General features: G+C 35.8%; 1 long non-coding RNA gene across 1 annotated transcript in view; it reads right to left on the reverse strand.

Annotated features, from left to right (window-relative positions):
• Window positions 1-408: 408 nt before the first annotated feature.
• Window positions 409-17,987, reverse strand: part of LOC309635100 — a 55,455-nt gene continuing 37,876 nt past the window's right edge. The window contains exon 3 of the long non-coding RNA XR_014248647.1: window positions 409-419. This is a non-coding gene — a long non-coding RNA (uncharacterized lncRNA). The remainder of the gene's footprint in view (window positions 420-17,987) is intronic.

The following is a 17,987-nucleotide window of genomic DNA, read 5'->3' on the forward strand; positions in this document are numbered from 1 at the left end:
TGTTGTTTGTCTGGAGAGGAAAATAAATGTTAAAAGCCTTTACCCTCCAGGAGAAGATAATAAGGACTCATGAAAATTTGGGAAGAGGGGGTGGCATGATAAACTGTTTAAAATACTGAAGGAAGCCTAAAGATGGAAGACCAATTAAGAGGCAGTGAAATAATCTGGACAACAGACAAGAATTAAAACTTATGGTGGTGGTCATGGAAAAGATAAAAAGGAAATGGATTTAAGAAACACGATGAAGAAAAAACAATTATCCCTTACTTAAGAAAGATTTACACTGTCTTTTTTCTGATCGGTTCTTGAGAAGAATTTATATATCCATTTCACAGCTAAAGCATCTTCTTTTGCAATAATGAAGGGAAAGTCGTCTTAATTCCAGATCCATGCTTGAGTATTCAGTTCACTCATGGCTTCTGGTGGAAAATGCACAACCATAGCAATGCTCACACAAGCAGAGGGAGCATGAAAGAATAAGAGAAAGTGAAAAACCATTATAATCAGAGCATTCCTATCCTTTTTTCATCTTACATGGTTAAATTAAATGTAATCTGGGGGTAAGCTTTTCTGAAGAGACAGATGATACCAAAACATTAGTCAAAGTTTTTGTTGGTCATGTTTTTATGGGAGTAACTACATCTTATATATTTTCCAACATATTCCCTGATGCACTTTGGAATAAATTGAATGATACAATGGAAATATTTATATAGAACAACGTGGGGGAGAAAGGAGAATCTGACACACAGATTCCTATCTTGGTTCCATCACTACCTAGATTTGTGATCTTGGACATATTCCTTAAAACTTCTAAAACTTATTTCTTTAAAGATAATAATTGAAATTCACTCAAAGACTAAGAGGATTCAATAAAATAATTTATGTGAATACAAAGGACAGAGCCTGACACTTAGTAAGCTCTAATAAATATCTATGACTAACCTTATCTTATAGATAATTTTATTAGGAATGCTTTGATAATAGGGAACTAGTTGAGTTGAACTGGGGAAAAGGAGCTGTGAGAATGTTCCCTGAAGCTCAAATGTTGACAGTCTCGGTTAAGTGGCAGCAAAAGTCTTCTTCGAATTGTCTTTTGGGATTCACATCGTTCATTCACTGAGATTGGATCCATGTTAGCAAAAGTCCATTGGTGTCCTGGAGCCTTCATAAAATTGCTAAGAGAAAAGACAGCAACCACTTCAAACCAGCCCTCCTGAGAGCGGATGAGGCAAGGAGCAGAGATAGATAATTTTGTCAGTGGGAGATTTTTCTGCCATTAGCCAGGGATCTAAACCCTTTGAGGGTCTTGATGATATCGAGAGAGAAGATTTTGGAAGGCCTTAATCCCAGTGAGAATTTTGGACACTATCTCATAGATACTGAAATCTGCATTTAAATGGTTTAAGCAGGGAGTCATATGGGCAGCAGTGGACTGATTCTGTGTGACTAATACATTGGCTGCATATGGGTGACCCCAAAGTGAGGGAAACGGCAAGCTCAGTGATGTGCCACTAACAGGAGACAGAGAATTGAACAAAAAGGAGCAGGACTCTGCATTTTGAGACTGCATTTCTAGAAGAAAGTAAATATAATTAACAGAAATGGATGAGTTCAGATGAGGCGGTGTAATGGAAACTTCTAAAATAATGACTTTGGTCATTTATTGTCCACCATTTATTGAAAAATGGTGGACAATCAACCCTCAAAATAGCCCCAAGTTTATCAGAAATTATCTTAGTAATTGATTCCAAAACAGAAGGACTTTTACTAAGAAATATTTCTTCACGTAGAATTTATTTTTTCATAAAATATCAATGTATCAGATATATTTCCTATTAAATGATAACAGATCATAGTCTAACAATCTTCAAGAATTAGCATTCTTTCTTCTTTTTATAGCCAAAGGAAGATTAGATGCCTTTACCTTTGAGTCACCTATATTACTTTTAATTTTTTAAATATTGTGTTGGCAGCTGAATGATTCTCAAGCATATAATGCATTAGGTCAGAGTGTTAAACATGATTTTGAAAGCGGTTATGCAATATTCCTTTTTGACATGTCAATAAATTAAAATGATAAAATAAATGTTTTTTATAGTACCTAAAAAATAAAACCACAGAAACATTCACAGGATGGATAAAACTCCATGTTTTTAATGAAAAGCATTCCCAATTACTTTTTATCAGTTTTTGCTTGTTAACAAATAATTCTATTGGCACTTTCTGATATATTTCTAGAAAGTTAGTATGCTATAATCATTGAGTTATTACAGATTTTTAAGTTTCAAATATTCTATTTTTTATTCCTGACGAACACTAAATTATTATAATAAGACCCAATATTCCATTAACATATTATTTTGAACATGATTATCACTGAATAGCTAGCTATTAAAGAACTCTTCTCACTGGGCAAATGAGACTTCAGAACCACTCATTTAACATGTTTTTCACAACTTTAGGCCATTCCAAAGATATTCAAGTTGCTCCACTCATATATAAATGTATAATTCATAATTTTATAGCTAACTTGTTTCAAGTGCCAAAAAATTCACTACTAGTGTAAAATGTCATTAAATATATGTCAAGTCCCTTATATAAAATGCATGTAACTTCCTGTATACTTTAAATCATCTCTAGATTACTTAAATACCTAAAACAATGTGAATGTTATGTAAATAGTTGTAAATGCTATGGAAACAATTGCTACTGAACTAAAGATTCAAATTTTGCTTTTTGGAACTTCCTGGATTTTTTTCAAAATATTTTGACCCACAATTAGTTGAATCTGTGGATGTGGAACCTGTGGACATGGAGGGCAAACTGTATAGTTGTTTTGTCATTACAGATGGGAAAATAAGGTCATCCATGACTTGACACAGAATGCATTAGCCCTGAACAAAATGTTAGCACTGTACATGAAAAGAATAACCAGTATACACGTTAGGTCTTCATCACAATGAAAATAATGAGCATACCCATCGTCCAGAAGTTTCCTCAAGCCCCTTTGTAATCTCTCACCCTTGCCCCTCAATGTGTTTTACCCTATCCCCAGGCATACACTGATGAGCTTTCTAGCACTACAGATCAGTTTTCATTTTCTAGAATTCTATATAGTTGGAATCACACAGTATTATTATTTGTCTATCCACTTTAACTCAGTATGATAATGTGTTTGTGTATATTGATAGCACCTTCATTTATACTGTTGAGTATTCTTCTACATGTAAATACCATAGTTTCTTTACACATTCACCTGTTTATGAATATTTGTTTTTTTCCAGTTTTGGATTCTTACAAATATGGCTGCTATGAATATTTGTGCAGAAGTTTTTGTATGAATATATTCTTTTATTTCTCTTGGGTATTAATACCTGGAGTGGAATATCTGAATCATATAGTAAGTGTATGTGTAACATTTTAAGAAACTCTGCCAGGCTGTTTTCCAAAGCTGTTCTGCCATTTTAAATATCAATTCAAAGAGTATTACAGTTCCACTCTCTCACCAACATCCGGTATGGTGAGTGTTTCTGCTTTTAGCCATTTTATTTTGTGTGTAATGGTATCTTAGTTCACATTGATAAAACAAACACAATAGACTGATGGCTTAAACAATAAATATTTATTTCTCACAGTTTTGGAGGCTAGGATGTCCAAGATCAAGGTGCCAACCAATTAGGTTCCTGGTGAAAATTCTTTTCCTGCTTTTCAGATGGCCACTTTCTGCCTGTATCTTCACATGGCCAAGGGAGAAACCATTTCTCTCCTCTCTTCTTATAAAGACACTGATCCCATCATCAGGGCTACCCTTCATGGCCTAATTACCTCCCAAAAGCCCCACTCCTAAATATACACTACACATTGGGATTAAGGCTTCAATTTATGAATTTGGAGGGAGAACACATTCAGTCCATAGCAAGTGGTATCTCATTTTGATTGTAATTGTTCACTTCCTTAATTACTAATGATGTTGTTTTTCAATTTCTAAAAGAATTTGTATAGATTTTATATTATTTCTTCCTTACATGTTTGATAGAATACATCAGTAAATCTATATAAACCTGGAGTTGTCCCTGTGGGAAGGCTTTTAACCTTAAATACGATGCCTTTCATGGATGAAAGGGCTATTCAGATTATCGGGTTTTTGTTGAGAAAGTTTTATTACTATTGTCTTTCAAGGAATCTGTCCATTTCACTTAAGTTGTTTGACTTATTGGCAAAACATTGCTTTCAAAGTTTCTTTATTATCCTTTTAATATCTGTTGATTCTGTCATGATAGCATCTTCTTGTTTCTTCCGTAATCTGTTTCTTCTTCCTCTTTTATCCTGATAAGTCTGGATAGATGTTATCAATTTTATCGACTTCCTCAAAGATGTAGCTTTTGGGTTTATTAATTTTTACCTTTTTTTCTGTTTTCTACTTTCTGATTTTCACTCTGATCTTTATTATTTCCTTTCATTTACATTGGATTTAATTTGATCTATTTTTTTAATCATCTAACCTCTTAAGGTAGAAGTGGATGTTATGTATTTGAGACTTTGTTTTCTACTATAGTCATTTAGAACTGTAAATTTCTCCCTATGTAACACTTTTGTGGCAGCCAGCAAATTCTGTTATGCTGTGACTTTATTTTCATTCAGTTCAAAATATTTTGGATTTTACTTTTGATTTACTTTTTGATCCCCAGGTTATTTAGAAGTATGTTGTTTAGCTTCCAAATATTTGGGAACTTTCCAGATCTGTTATTAGTATCTAATTTAGTTCCATTCTGGTAGGAGGACATATTCTGTATTATTTAAATCCTTTAGATTTATTGAGACTTGTTTTATAGTTCATCTTGGTAAATGTTCCATGCACAATTGAACACAATATGCAATCTGTTGTTTTGGACAAAGTATTCTAAATCTGTCAATCAGGTTGATTTCATTGATAGTATTGTTCTGATCTTTTTTATTCTTTCTAATTTTCTGTTTACTTAAGTTCTCAGTTATTGAGAGAAGAGTACTGAAATCTCTGACTTTAATCATGGAATTACCTCTCTCTCTTTGCAGCTCTATCAATTTTCCCTTCACATGTTTTGAAACTCTCTTATTAGATGCATAAACATTTAGGATTATTCTGCCTTCTTGGTATACTGACCCCTTTATAATTATGGGATGACATTCTATATCTCAAGTCATATTATTTTCTCTGTAATCCACTTTGACTGACATTAATATAGCCTCTTCAGCTTTCTTTGGATTAATATTAGCATGGTATAGTTTTCTCATTCCTTTTACTTTTAATTTATTTATGTCTTTATCTTTAAAGTGAGTTTCTCATAAGCAACATATAGTTGGATGTGGCTGTTAAATCCAACTAACCATCTCTGCCTTTTAACTGGAATATTTAAACCATTTAATGTGATTGTTGATATTGCTAGGAGATTTATTGTGAGGAACTGGCTCACATGATTATGGAGGCTGAGAAGTTCCACTATCTGCTATCTGTAAACTGAATTACAGTGGTATAATTCAGTCCAAGTCCAAAAGCCTGAGAACCATATGAGCCAATGCTGTAAATCCCAGCACGAGGACAAGAGAAGATGGCATGAGATAGCTCAGACAGTGAGGCAGGAAAAAAGGGTCAAAAATGTCTTTCCTCCAACTTTTGTTCAATTAAAGCATTAATTGGGTTGATGTCCACCCACATTAGGGAGGGCAGTCTACTTTACTGAGTTCACTGATTCAAATGCTAATTTCATCCATAAACAACTTCACAGACACATCAAGAAATAATGTTTAATCTTGGCACTTCATAGCCAGTGAAGTGACACGTTAAACATCACATACAGTGTCTTCTTTTTCTTTTAAAATATCAATTATACAATACAGTGTTATCAACCAAAGTCATATGACACACACACACACACACACACACACACACACACACACAATTAGTTCTCTTTCTCTGGAAAACTCTAACTCGGTATATCATTTTGTTAGTTTTAAAGATGGCCTCAAATTATTTGACACTCCTCCAGCTAAGACATTAAAAGGTGAGGTCAGATTCCCCAAACATTAAATACAGCCTGGCCTTAGTAAATTACTTGTAGCTAATAGCATACAGCAGAAAAAATGACACATGATTTTCTAAGGCTATGTCAGAAGAAGCCATGCAAATTCTGCCTCATTTTTTGGAATGCTCCCTCTTGGAGCCCTGAGCTCCCATGCAATACACATGACTACCCTAAGGCTGCCATGCTTTGAGAGACACCAAGGCACATAGTGGTATTTCACGTGGACACTCGAGCCAATATTCTAGCGGAGCTCATTCTTTGAGTCATACGAAACCAGACACTGTAGATGAGACTAAGTATCCAGGTCTTTCTAGCTATTAGCTTTTTGAGTCTCCCCAAATATTTAGGTCTTCCCCGACAGAGTCTCAGACATGGAGCCGGGACAAGCCAGCTCCACTGTGCTTATATCCAAATTTGTGACTCAAGAAATCAGTAAACACAATAAAGGGATCATTGTTTTATGCCACTAAGTCTGGGATTTTTTTTTAACAAAATGTAACTGGCAGAACAACTTAAATATATTCAATAATACACTCTTAGACACACCCAAACACTCTTCATAAAAATTCATATTATAATGTCTACTGATACAGGCTGACACCATAATGCCTAAATAATTTACATAAAGGATTGAATTGTCATGGCCTGAGTACTCGGTTTTTTGATAGTCTGGCACACCTAGTATTTCCAAAATTCTGCTAATCATGAATAACCATGGATATAGTAGAATATATAGATTTACAGGCTCTTCTTTTGAAGATTCTGATACACTGGGTCTGAGGTAAAAACTGCAGGGAGCTGCATTTTTAGCAAATACTCCAGTCATATTTGGAAACACTAGCTCAATACAAGGTTAAACGTAAACTATCAGAAGCAGAAATTATAAATCAGTTTTCAATAGGCCATTAAATGTTCCTGACACCTTAATTTGTAATCAAAATTTTGTATAAGCATCAGTATATTTTCTTAAGAAACAGTATAATATTGATTAGATTTCAAAAGCATTTCTGACCCCCAAATCAGCAAGGAAACATCAGTCTGAAGGAATCCTCAGATGACCATTCATAAATAATTTTTCTCGTATAAACTTAAAAAAAACTGATTAATGGTTACCTCAAAGCTAATATCCCTGACAAGTAACTTGAGCTCTATTATTTTTCCTTGCTGGTAGACTGGTAAAGTGCAAAGTCATTTTCTTTAATATTTAAATAATCAAGATGTAAAACTAGACTAACGTTTTAAAAATAAATCTAAATTGTTCCACAAGGACAGACAAATAAACGGAAATTTATTCCACCTCCTAATAACGATGAACCCAAGGTGCCTTAACCGGTGAACTAAGATTTTCCTCTGATTTTGTCAATTTTAGCACATAGAGGAAGGAATGATCACATGTCCCTAATTCTGCAGGATAGATCATAACCACACAATCATTTCAAGCTTTAAAAAATTTCAAGCTGTTGTAACAAAATGTCTCCCTTGGCCATTGTTTCAGATTTATAGAATCACAAAACACTTACTCTTCCTGACATGAGAATCCTCTTCTTCTAGATACCCTAGACAGAATTCTTCACAGATCCTAGAAAGTGATAGTTATCCATGGAATTTTAAATCTCCTTGATCCATCATATGCTTTCTCCTCTACTATTCAATGAAATTTTCATAGTTATCTATCACTGAATAAAAAATTACTTCAAAACTTGGTGGCTTAAAATAACAATAAACACATATTACATTACAGGTTACTAGGTGTCAGGAATCCTGCAGTAGCTTAGCTACTTGGTTCTGACTCAGCATCTCTGATGAGGCTGCGGTCAAGATGTTGGTCAGGATTGCAACCATCTGAAGCTTTGGCTATGTTTGGGAAAGGCAGTCTCATGCATGCAGTCTTTTTGATCTCCCTCAGTTGCATAAAGAATAGGCCTTGGTCCTGGAACTTCTTTACCAAGATATAAAGAGCCCACACAGCTTATGACAGCCTTATCACTTTGGTGGGAATATCTTTCCTTGTTTCACAGTCAATGAGTACTCTTTTGTTTCTGCTTAAAGCACGTGCCTCATATGGCATTTGGCCAACTCCACTGTTATATCTGTCCTCTAGGGAAGGGGACAGGGTCCTTCCACTGTGGCACAAAACTAATCTTTCTCTGTCTTTTCTGTATGTAAACAGCACTTTGTTCCATCTACTACTTGACTGAGTTGTGTTTTCCTTGGTGATGCTGGTACCAAGATGCAATGGGTAGAAGTGTTTATGGTCCTCCCCCTGGATTGGTAACCAGTACATGGTACTCTACTCGACAGCTAGTGTTGAAGAATCCAATTCTACGTTAGCTCAATCTCATGCTTGGAAATCTAGTCCTAGTTTTGGTAGAAGGCCTCAGTTCCTTTTCAGGTGGGTCCCTCTAGAGGGCAGCCTGACTATCCGCACAACATGGCAGCTTCCTTCAGAACAAGTGATCTAAGAGAAAAAAGATGAGCACCAAGTGTCTTTATGGCCTCACCTCAGGTGTCAAATTCCCAGAATCTTTTGAATCTCAAGCTCTCTTCACTTTGGTCCTCTTTACCATCAATCTCCTTGAAAAATATGAGTTTAAATTAATTTAATTTAATTTAATACCGTAGTGGTTAAAAGATCCACTCTATTAAATGTGGGAGGGGATCACACAAAGAAACACCAAACAAATCCCAGGAATGGGAATCATCAGGCCCATCTTTGAGGCTGCTCACATGCAGTCAAATCATAAATGTGGTTGGACACACTGAAAAAGCTATGCCAAAGGTAATTTCAAAGTCAGTGTGAATAACCTATCCAACAAAGTCCATCAGCCGGCTCCTTTATCTGCTCTTCCCTAATGACTTTCCCTCTATTTCAGTAACCCCTTGCTAGGGCCACATTCTGGGTCTTAACATTATTAGAAATGTTCTAACTATGAATGTTTAAATTTCAAGTAACCCATTTCCCGAAACTCCTATTCTGGTTGCTTAATACCTCATTAGGTTCTACAAATGTGTGTGTGTGTCATTCAAACATTTCCTGATAATCTTTGTTTTCTTCATCAGCTCATTTTCACATTCTCCAAAGAAACTACTTCAAACCTTCTGGGACAGTTTCAAATCTCTGGAGACCACCTCCTTCCCTCCACTCTCAGCAGATTATCCTGCTTACTACTCAGCAAAGAAAACTGAGACCTATTAGATGGGATGTTCTTAATATCCTTAAAAAATTCACAAACTTAAAGAACCTGGTCTTTTTGGTTTTCTTTTTCTTCCATTTTTCTTTTTGTTCCTGGGCCTGGATCCACCTGGGCCCTTCCACCTTTGAATGTATTTTACTCTATCAATTCTTCTCTTTCTGTCATATATTATCAGCCTTTCCTCTTATCTGTTGTCTTTCTAGAGAAATGTGGTCAAGAATCTTCCATATTAAAAAAGGAGGAAGGGGTGACTTGAATTCTGGTAAGGTATTAGAAAAAAATTTAGCCATATAATAAAGATGGTGTAGTCATAAACAGAAGGACTCTGGTGGCTGAATCATGTGAAACTCAAACCTGCCTCATTTACCCCCAAGCTTCATAGTTCTCTCTACTGATACGCCCCTTGAAGGATTTGCGTATACTCTCTGCCTCCACTTTTTCACATTCTATCCACTCTAACATCTGCAATCTGGCTTATAGACCCTCTTCACTACGTTAAAATGAACCCTGAAGGAACTTTGCAAATAGAGAACGAACAAAAGGGCTGGTGGGAAAGAAATGGGTGGAATTTGAGATATTATCATTATCATGGCCCTTTAGAGAATCTAAACTTATTATGATACTATCCTGATTTCGGTTAACAAAAAAGGACATCAACTCAGACACACTTAGTTGTACCTACCTCTCTGTGCTCCAGAAACATTCCAACAAGGAGAAAGCTTTCCGACAATGAAGAAAGAAATCTTCCAACAAGAAGCCTGGATAGGAAATGGGACGGCCCTTTCTCCTTGGGTGCCAAAATCTGGGAGCAGGTGCACTCTGGGTTTCCCTGTATAGGTATAGGTATGAACAAATTAAAAGATTCAAACATGACACTAATTTCTCAGCAGAAGATAACCTTAAAAACAAAATACAACCAAACGGTTGGAGGGCTACAGAAGGAAAAAGAGAAATGTAAAAAATCCTGTTGGCTGACGAGGGGGTAGGCATTTATTCTTCATATGTGAAAATTTTACTGAGAATGTACTACACTGTAGACACTATGTTCACTCTAGTATGAGTTGAAAATTGGAGACATCTTCGTGTGAGCAGTTATTCATGATTGTGCCCTGTTATTGAAAAGCCCTTCAGCAGAGCAACAAGTACTCTTTTTCTTACCCTTCAGGGAGGGTCTGGATACTCATTAGGTTTACTATACCTACTGTGACAAACTAAATGATTGAGGTGAATTCCCTTCCATCAAATTTATATCCATTAAAAAAGTTTGTAAATACCTTAACACACACCCTAACCCTAGAATGTGAGAACTACATGTATAAAAACTTTATCAGCTGCCTTTCCAAGCCATTGTTCAGGGTATGCAAATGTGTCTTGGAAAATTGAGTAGCAATCAGCTTGTGTCATACCAAGATTGAGGATACTGCCATTTTCCTTATATTCACCAGAAGTCTTAGATTTAAGTTTTTCTCCCATTGAATTAAATGGCACATCTTCAAAAGTAAAGTATTTGAAGAGTCAACTTGTTGTGGCACAAGTCTATAGAATGTGCATGAACAACTGCTAAAGGTATAATTTCCTAAGAGTTAATCAAGAAGGCATTGTGTAGTGAACAAAGGTGAACTTACAATAAAGCACATCCAGACTTCTCACAATTAGAAGACTGAATCACAGTGGACTTTTTACTGTTGTTTCCTTTTCCTTATTGAAAACCTGTAAGTGGATAGAGATACAAACAACTTTTGATTACTCATTTTCAAAAGAGATAAAGTTAGCCTAGATAAACTATATCTACAAATAAGTCTAGAGTACAATATTATCTGGGAGTTATCTCTCCCAACAAACATTTGTCTAGAAATTTCTCATGAAAATAAAGTGATTTGACATTTATGGTCTCTTACATTTTTCTGCTAATACTCTACTGGAGAAGATGATTCAAGAAGGGAAAAAAAGCATAGAAATATGGGGAAGCATAAAGAAAGCAAAGAGCACGTTAATAGTCAAGAGAACTAACTAGGACCTCGATGTTAACTATATGATAGTCTTTTAATTTTTCCTAGTTTAGTCATATTGCTAACTCTGGTTTTGTCATCTTATGCAAGTATATCTCTAACAATAATTTTGGCCAGTTGTAAACTTCAATGACATTATTTCCAACTATTGATTAACAATTGATAACCAAATTCATTTTTGTCCAAATAAATTTCTTACTCTCAACTAATAGCTTGATTCTTTCTTCCCTGATAAAAACAGAAGCAACTGGAAGATAATTTAATCATCTTTTCATTAACAAATCCAACAATCTATCTCAATTTATAGCTGTGTGTTGTTTTTCTTTCTCCACAAATGGGTGAATGATCCCAAAAACTAAGTCAACCCCTCCACTGTAGCTAATGTCACCTTTCTGTTTCACTCAAAAACTTTGAAGTTACACCATCAATTTCTCCTTCTCCACAAGAAGATTCCCATTAGCATGCAAGCATGCTCTACTATCTCGTGTACTTAAAAAAAAGACACTCCTTTGACCTCACAGCTTTTTCAAACTACATCTTCCACTTTTATGTGCTTGTTCATAGAAAAAGTTATCAGAAGACTTCTGTATCTGCTATCTTTAATTCCTTAATTCCTATTCTTTTTATAATCTTCTCCATCCAACATCTTATCCCCAACAACCCACTGAATTTCTCTCAATGAATTCTTCAGCTTGAATGATGGTTTTCCCTACCCTCTCTTGTTTGAGCTCTCGGCAGCATTTAAAACAGAAGATGCTCCCTGCTACGTGAGTCACTGTCTTCACTTGGCCACAGGGATAACACACTCTCAAGGTTTTCCTCCTACTACGAAGATGACTTTTTCCCAGTCTCCTTTTTGAGATCTTTCTTATTTTTCAAAACTCTAAATATGAATTCTGCAGACCTCAGCCAGTGCATCTCTTTTCTAACCACATGATGTCATTCAAATCCCCCTTTATCTCTAGCCCCAAACTCTTCTCTTACCCCTACACATATTATTACACTAGCTACTCAATAGCTCCATCTGAATGTTTACGAAACACAGAAAATTAATGTGGGCCAAAGCAGAAACGTCCATCCTCCCTCTTCCAACTAACTCTTATCTCAGTGTTTCACATCTAGATCAGCAGCTACAAGTCACCTTGACTTGTCCCATTCTCTCTACTGTACATTATCAAGTGCTTTAAACTTTGCCATCTTCAGAATAGATTCTGAATGCAAATGCTTCTCACCTCTGTACTGCAAACATCCTAGATCATCCCACCATCCTCTTCACCTGGTCTCCTGAATTAGATGCCAACTGATCTCCATCTTTCTTCTTTCTCTCCCTGTTCTCCAGCTAAGAACCAGGAAATCCTTCTGAAAATGTAAATTAGATCATGGTACGTTTCGGCTTAAAACCTTTCAACATCCTCCCATTAACACTAAAGTCTACTGTCTAAATTCCATGGCCTGTAAACCATTCCTTGCTCCAATCTGTGCCCATATCTCCTGTCATGCTCCAGGAACACTGGCCTTCTTGCCATTTTTCACCCATTTCAAGCTTACCTTGCTTGCTATTCTGAGTGCCTGAGAAAGTTTCCTCCCATATTTTGAATGTCTCCTTACTTTTTAAAATTAGGTCTCAGGTCAATTATCACCTCTGCAGAGAAGCCTTCCCTTACAGTTCTATCTGAAAGAGCCCATTTCTGCCCTAGACATGCTTTTAAGTAATACTTATTATATAAAATTAATAACATGTAGATGACCACTGTCCCCTTTCTGACATTCTTCCTCCCATTACAGTAAAATGTCATACACTCTACTGGTTCTGCTTTAAACATACTTCTTTCTCAGTTGCCAGTGCTACTTTTTAATCTTGTTCAAACAATCTCTTAATTTTAACATTGTCAGGGTTCTGTATTTGGTCGTTTTCTCTTTCACTCAAGAAATCTACTCGTTATTCTCATCCATTACCTTCGTTTAAATTACCATTAATCTCTACTTTTATCTATGTCTTCGTCTTCAATCAAGATCTGTATATACCAATAGAAATCCACAACGATTTATTAGATTACTTATTAATCAGGTCGATTTAAATTCACACAAGCACCTTAAACTCCATATATTCCAAACAATTCATAATCTTACCTTTTTATCCTTTTTTTGAAAACTTAATCACATTCTATTTCCTCTACCTTTGTTTATGTCACTACCAAGTTTTCATTTACCCAAACCATAAAACTTGGAGGCACTCTTCATTTTCTCTTGTTTCCACACCTGTCAAAGTCAATCATTTGACACTTTTAAGACCTTCCACTGTTCCCTATTTCTGATTCCAGGATATAAATTCAAGTTCTTGTCATTTCTTGCCCGGACAGTGATAAGAGTATATTCCTTTATGCTCCTTTGTTGGTTGCCTACCCAGCAGCCATTACTGTATTCTTTCCCTTTTCTGTTTTCCTTTTTTAATAACATTCATAATTTCCTTTTGGAAGCCAAGTCACCCCATTGTGTAGCTATCCCCCAATACAGTTAGGATCAATGTGACTACCAGCTCTAGACATTGCCTCTGACTGACACAAACCAATATGCATGATCTCATCCCTCACACTGCAGTGTTCAAGTTGAGCTAATAAAAGCAAAACTTAGAATCATTGTTTCATCTTTGTGGGATACAACACTCTTTCTCCTCAGATGTGAAGGAGTAAATATGTAGTGCCACTTAATGATGAGAGCCATTTTGTACCTTGAGAGGAGCCAGTCTGAGGAAAAGTCAAGTCATGGAGGAGGCCAGTGAGAACTCAGAGAGAAATGGAGCCTAAGCCCTGACTGAACCTATACAGAGAATCCACCTTAATACTGGTTAGGAGCCAATTAATCATCTTTAAGCTATAAATTACCTTAGATTGAATTTTCTGTTACTTGCTTTCAGTCTGATTGACCTCACATATTTCATAGTTACCATAGGACCACAGGAGTGATCATATCCTCTTACCAAAAAAATCTGATTTTGTCAATTTTGTCACAGCTAAAAATTTTTCAGTGGATTCAGGTTAAAATACAAACTTTCTAGCATTGTACATCCTACACTCTGGACATAACTGAATTCTGCAAGTTCTCTAAACATGCCCTAGTTATCACGATATAGTACTTTCAACAGTGCTGTTTTCTTTGAAAAAAACTTTTCCTCCTTAATGCCTATCTTTAAGCCTCATCCTAAATGTAACTGCCTCTGTGAAATCTCGTTTACCTCTGAGCAGAGTTGCCAACTCTCTGCTCTGTATTTCCCAGTCAGATTTCTGATATGACTAAATTTACGTCCGTAAATATCTCTCCTGGTATGGACATTATTGACTTTCTTATCTTTCTCCTTATCTAGACCACCAGTGGTCTACCTTATTTATCTTATGTTCCTACAACATGTGTCACATGCTCCATTATTGTTTCTTGAATGAACCAAATAGACAAGGACCTTGCCCCCAGTAAAATTTACATTATAGAAGTAACATGAACACAAGTCTACAAAACCAAGGTTAAAGTCCTGAGGGCCATGGGAATTGTGCAGAGGAACTGACTCACAAGAGATGGTTCTGACTCTTTCCAGCTGAGATAATTTAATAAAAGTCTTTTAAGATAAAATATAGTGAAACCCAAAATGGACCCTTCTACCCTTATCCTCTATATAACACTTTCTCTATCTGTGATAATTTTGAAGTGAAGGACCACAAAGAGAGCTAAAATAGGTAAAATGCACTCCTAATGATGTGACCTCCTTGGACATGGAGGGCACTTCCTAATCTCTTACATGGTAGCAACAGGTTCCCCGGTAAGACAGTTATCTGTTCAACCAGTTTAATTACATGCCAAGAAAATGATCTCTATTGTCTACCTTAGCCTATCAGAATGTAAACTAATGAAGGAAAACTTAAATGACCAATATCCTAGTTTTTACTTTTTTTTTTTTTTAATATGTTCTTGTTACAAATACCTTCTGTTTTTCCAGGTAATCTTTATTTGTATTTCTGACTGTAACTCTATATGTTTAAATTTGTTTAGCATAGATATAACAGCTTTAATATCAGTTCTATACCATTATATTTTCCATATCAAATGGAATCAGCAAGTGAAGAAAATAAAATTGTGTAGGAAAATGAATGAACCCTTATTCATGCATTTGTATTACCCTCCAATAATCTATAAAATATAATCTTTAAAATTGTTTCAATATTTACATTATTTATGTACGCTTTTTATGGAACTATATATATAGTGTATGTGTATACACACACACACACACACACACACACACACACACACAAACCCTGTGAGCCTGAGAATTAAGAGTGCATTCAATGGATGGACCTAGAATCTGTCATACAGAGTGAAGTAAGTCAGAAAGAGAAAAACAAATACCGTATGCTAACACATATATATGGAATCTAAAAAAATGGTCATGAAAAACCTAGAGGCAAGACGGGAATAGAGACGTAGATCTACTAGAGAATGGACTTGAGGACACGGGGAGGGGGAAGGGTAAGCTGGGACATAGTGAGAGAGTGGTAGTGTATATATGGACATATAAACACTACCAAATGTAAAATAGATAGCTAGTGGGAAGCAGTCACATAGCACAGGGAGATCAGCTCAGTGCTTTGTGACCACCTAGAGGGGTGGGATAGGGAGGGTGGGAGGGAGGGAGATGCAAGAGGGAAGAGATATGGGGATATATGTATATGTATAGCTGATTCACTTTGTTATAAAGCAGAAACTAACACACCATTGTAAAGCAATTATACTCCAATAAAAACGTTAAAAAAAAAAAAAAGAGTGCATTCAGATATTGTTTTTTGAATAAGGGACATTTGCCATGCAGGTGTTTTGGTACTTGTGAGGCACTGGGAGAAGCCCCCTTTTCAGTGGTGCTCAGAGTTACACTTCGCAGTGTGGTGTGGAGAACAGCATGGTGCTCACACACGGAGCTACAATGTGAAACATGGGGGGAGTAGTGCCCGGTGCAGCCTCCCTTCAAGGTGTTTTTCCATCATTGCCACCATCACTTCCCTCCCCTGACAACCCTCTCCATCACTCTGTTCTCCACGGTCTATCTTAGAAGGTAGGCATTTCTACATTTGCAGTTTTCTTGTTTGAAATCCCCATCAAAAAGTATACATTCCATTCCAAGAGTGTGTGTTCTATAACTATAGACACATTAAAAAAAGAGTATGTTCTAAAATGTAGGAAGTGTCTACATTTAATTAAAAATATATTTGCCTCTTGCTTTCCTATTATTTCCAACAATTCAGGAGAATAGAAATTTGATTGCAAGGGCTCTACATAAAGACCTCTTTCACAAAGCAAGTAAAAATTTTCCATTTCACCACCATTCCCATAAATTAATGCATAGACTTAACCAATTTTTGTATATCCAAAGTGGAGTTTTTCTAAGTGTTTTCACTTATTTCATCTCTTTCCTTAGACATTTTTGGTAATGTGGTAGGTTAAGGCAGAGGGCAGGGTCCCTCTGTGTCCTGGCACAGGTGTGTGCTATGTGGTCAGAGACATGTCTGTTTGATTCCCAACTCTGTCACACACAACCCCTGTGAGCAATATGGCCAATCACATCATTTCTCTGTTCAACAATTTCTCCAAATAAAACATGGCAGCATTTGTGTATTTTTTCAAGTCTGTTAGGCAAAGAACACTTTAAAAGATATATAAAATTTCTAGTCCTGCACCTTACATACAGTGGGTATTCTATACATATTAGCTTACTTTCCTCATATTTCTTCTCCTTTATACATATTTTGAGCCACTTAGACACTGAACAAGCTACTTTCAAAATGCTTGCAATAATGCAGAGAATTATTTCTGAAAACTTGGCAAGTTCTTTGTCACACATTTCCTCTATCTTCAAATCCCACAGTAAGATTATAGTATATATTTTCATTTAAAAGCATGATGAGGTAAGAATTATGAATAGATAAAAGTCAAATTTCTGTTCAATCTCTCTTCCTGGATTTCCTATTGGATCTGTCTTGAACTAAATGCTGACTTAAAAAAAAAAAATCTATGATTGTTTCCATCTGCTGTATGTTCTTTCTTCAATCAGAAGTCTAAATATCTTCCCTGAGAAATACTACAAAGTGTCTAGATATTAAGCTTTTTGCTTTTGTTTAGAACTTTACAAGTAATCTATCATCTAAAACATTCTTCTGCTTAAATATGAGATATTAGAAGAAAAAATTGTTTTACTAAAGGACTTAGAGGACTTTCTTTAAAAATTATAATGAGCTTTCTCTCATGGATCATTAAGAAAAGAATCTATGTAACAGTCAAATGAGCAGAGATGATTTGGGTTTTATATAGATTTAGGTAAAGGCACTGCATGGAAAGTTCTAAAAGCCTTTTCCATTTCTGTGGCAGACACTCTTGGTTACCAACTTAATAGCCATCGGCCCAACAGGATGCTGAGTTCGTTACATAAAATCATCTTGCTTTTCAGTAAAGGTTGCATCCTTGTCCAGCTGATAGCAGGCTAAGGAGTAAATCTTAATTAGTATAAGCAAATCTATGTATATTGTCAATGACTGGTGTAGAAATGGATGTGACCCAATTCTGAATCATGAGAAATGAGATTCCACCGGGGTTGGAATAGTATGCCCATACTAGTCAAAATCATCTATAGATTCAATGTAATCCCTATTAAGATTCCAATGGCATTTTTACAGAATTAGAAAAAA

This window comes from Balaenoptera borealis, assembly GCF_965194805.1.
Source record: "Balaenoptera borealis genome assembly, chromosome: 9".
NCBI lineage: Eukaryota > Metazoa > Chordata > Mammalia > Artiodactyla > Balaenopteridae > Balaenoptera > Balaenoptera borealis.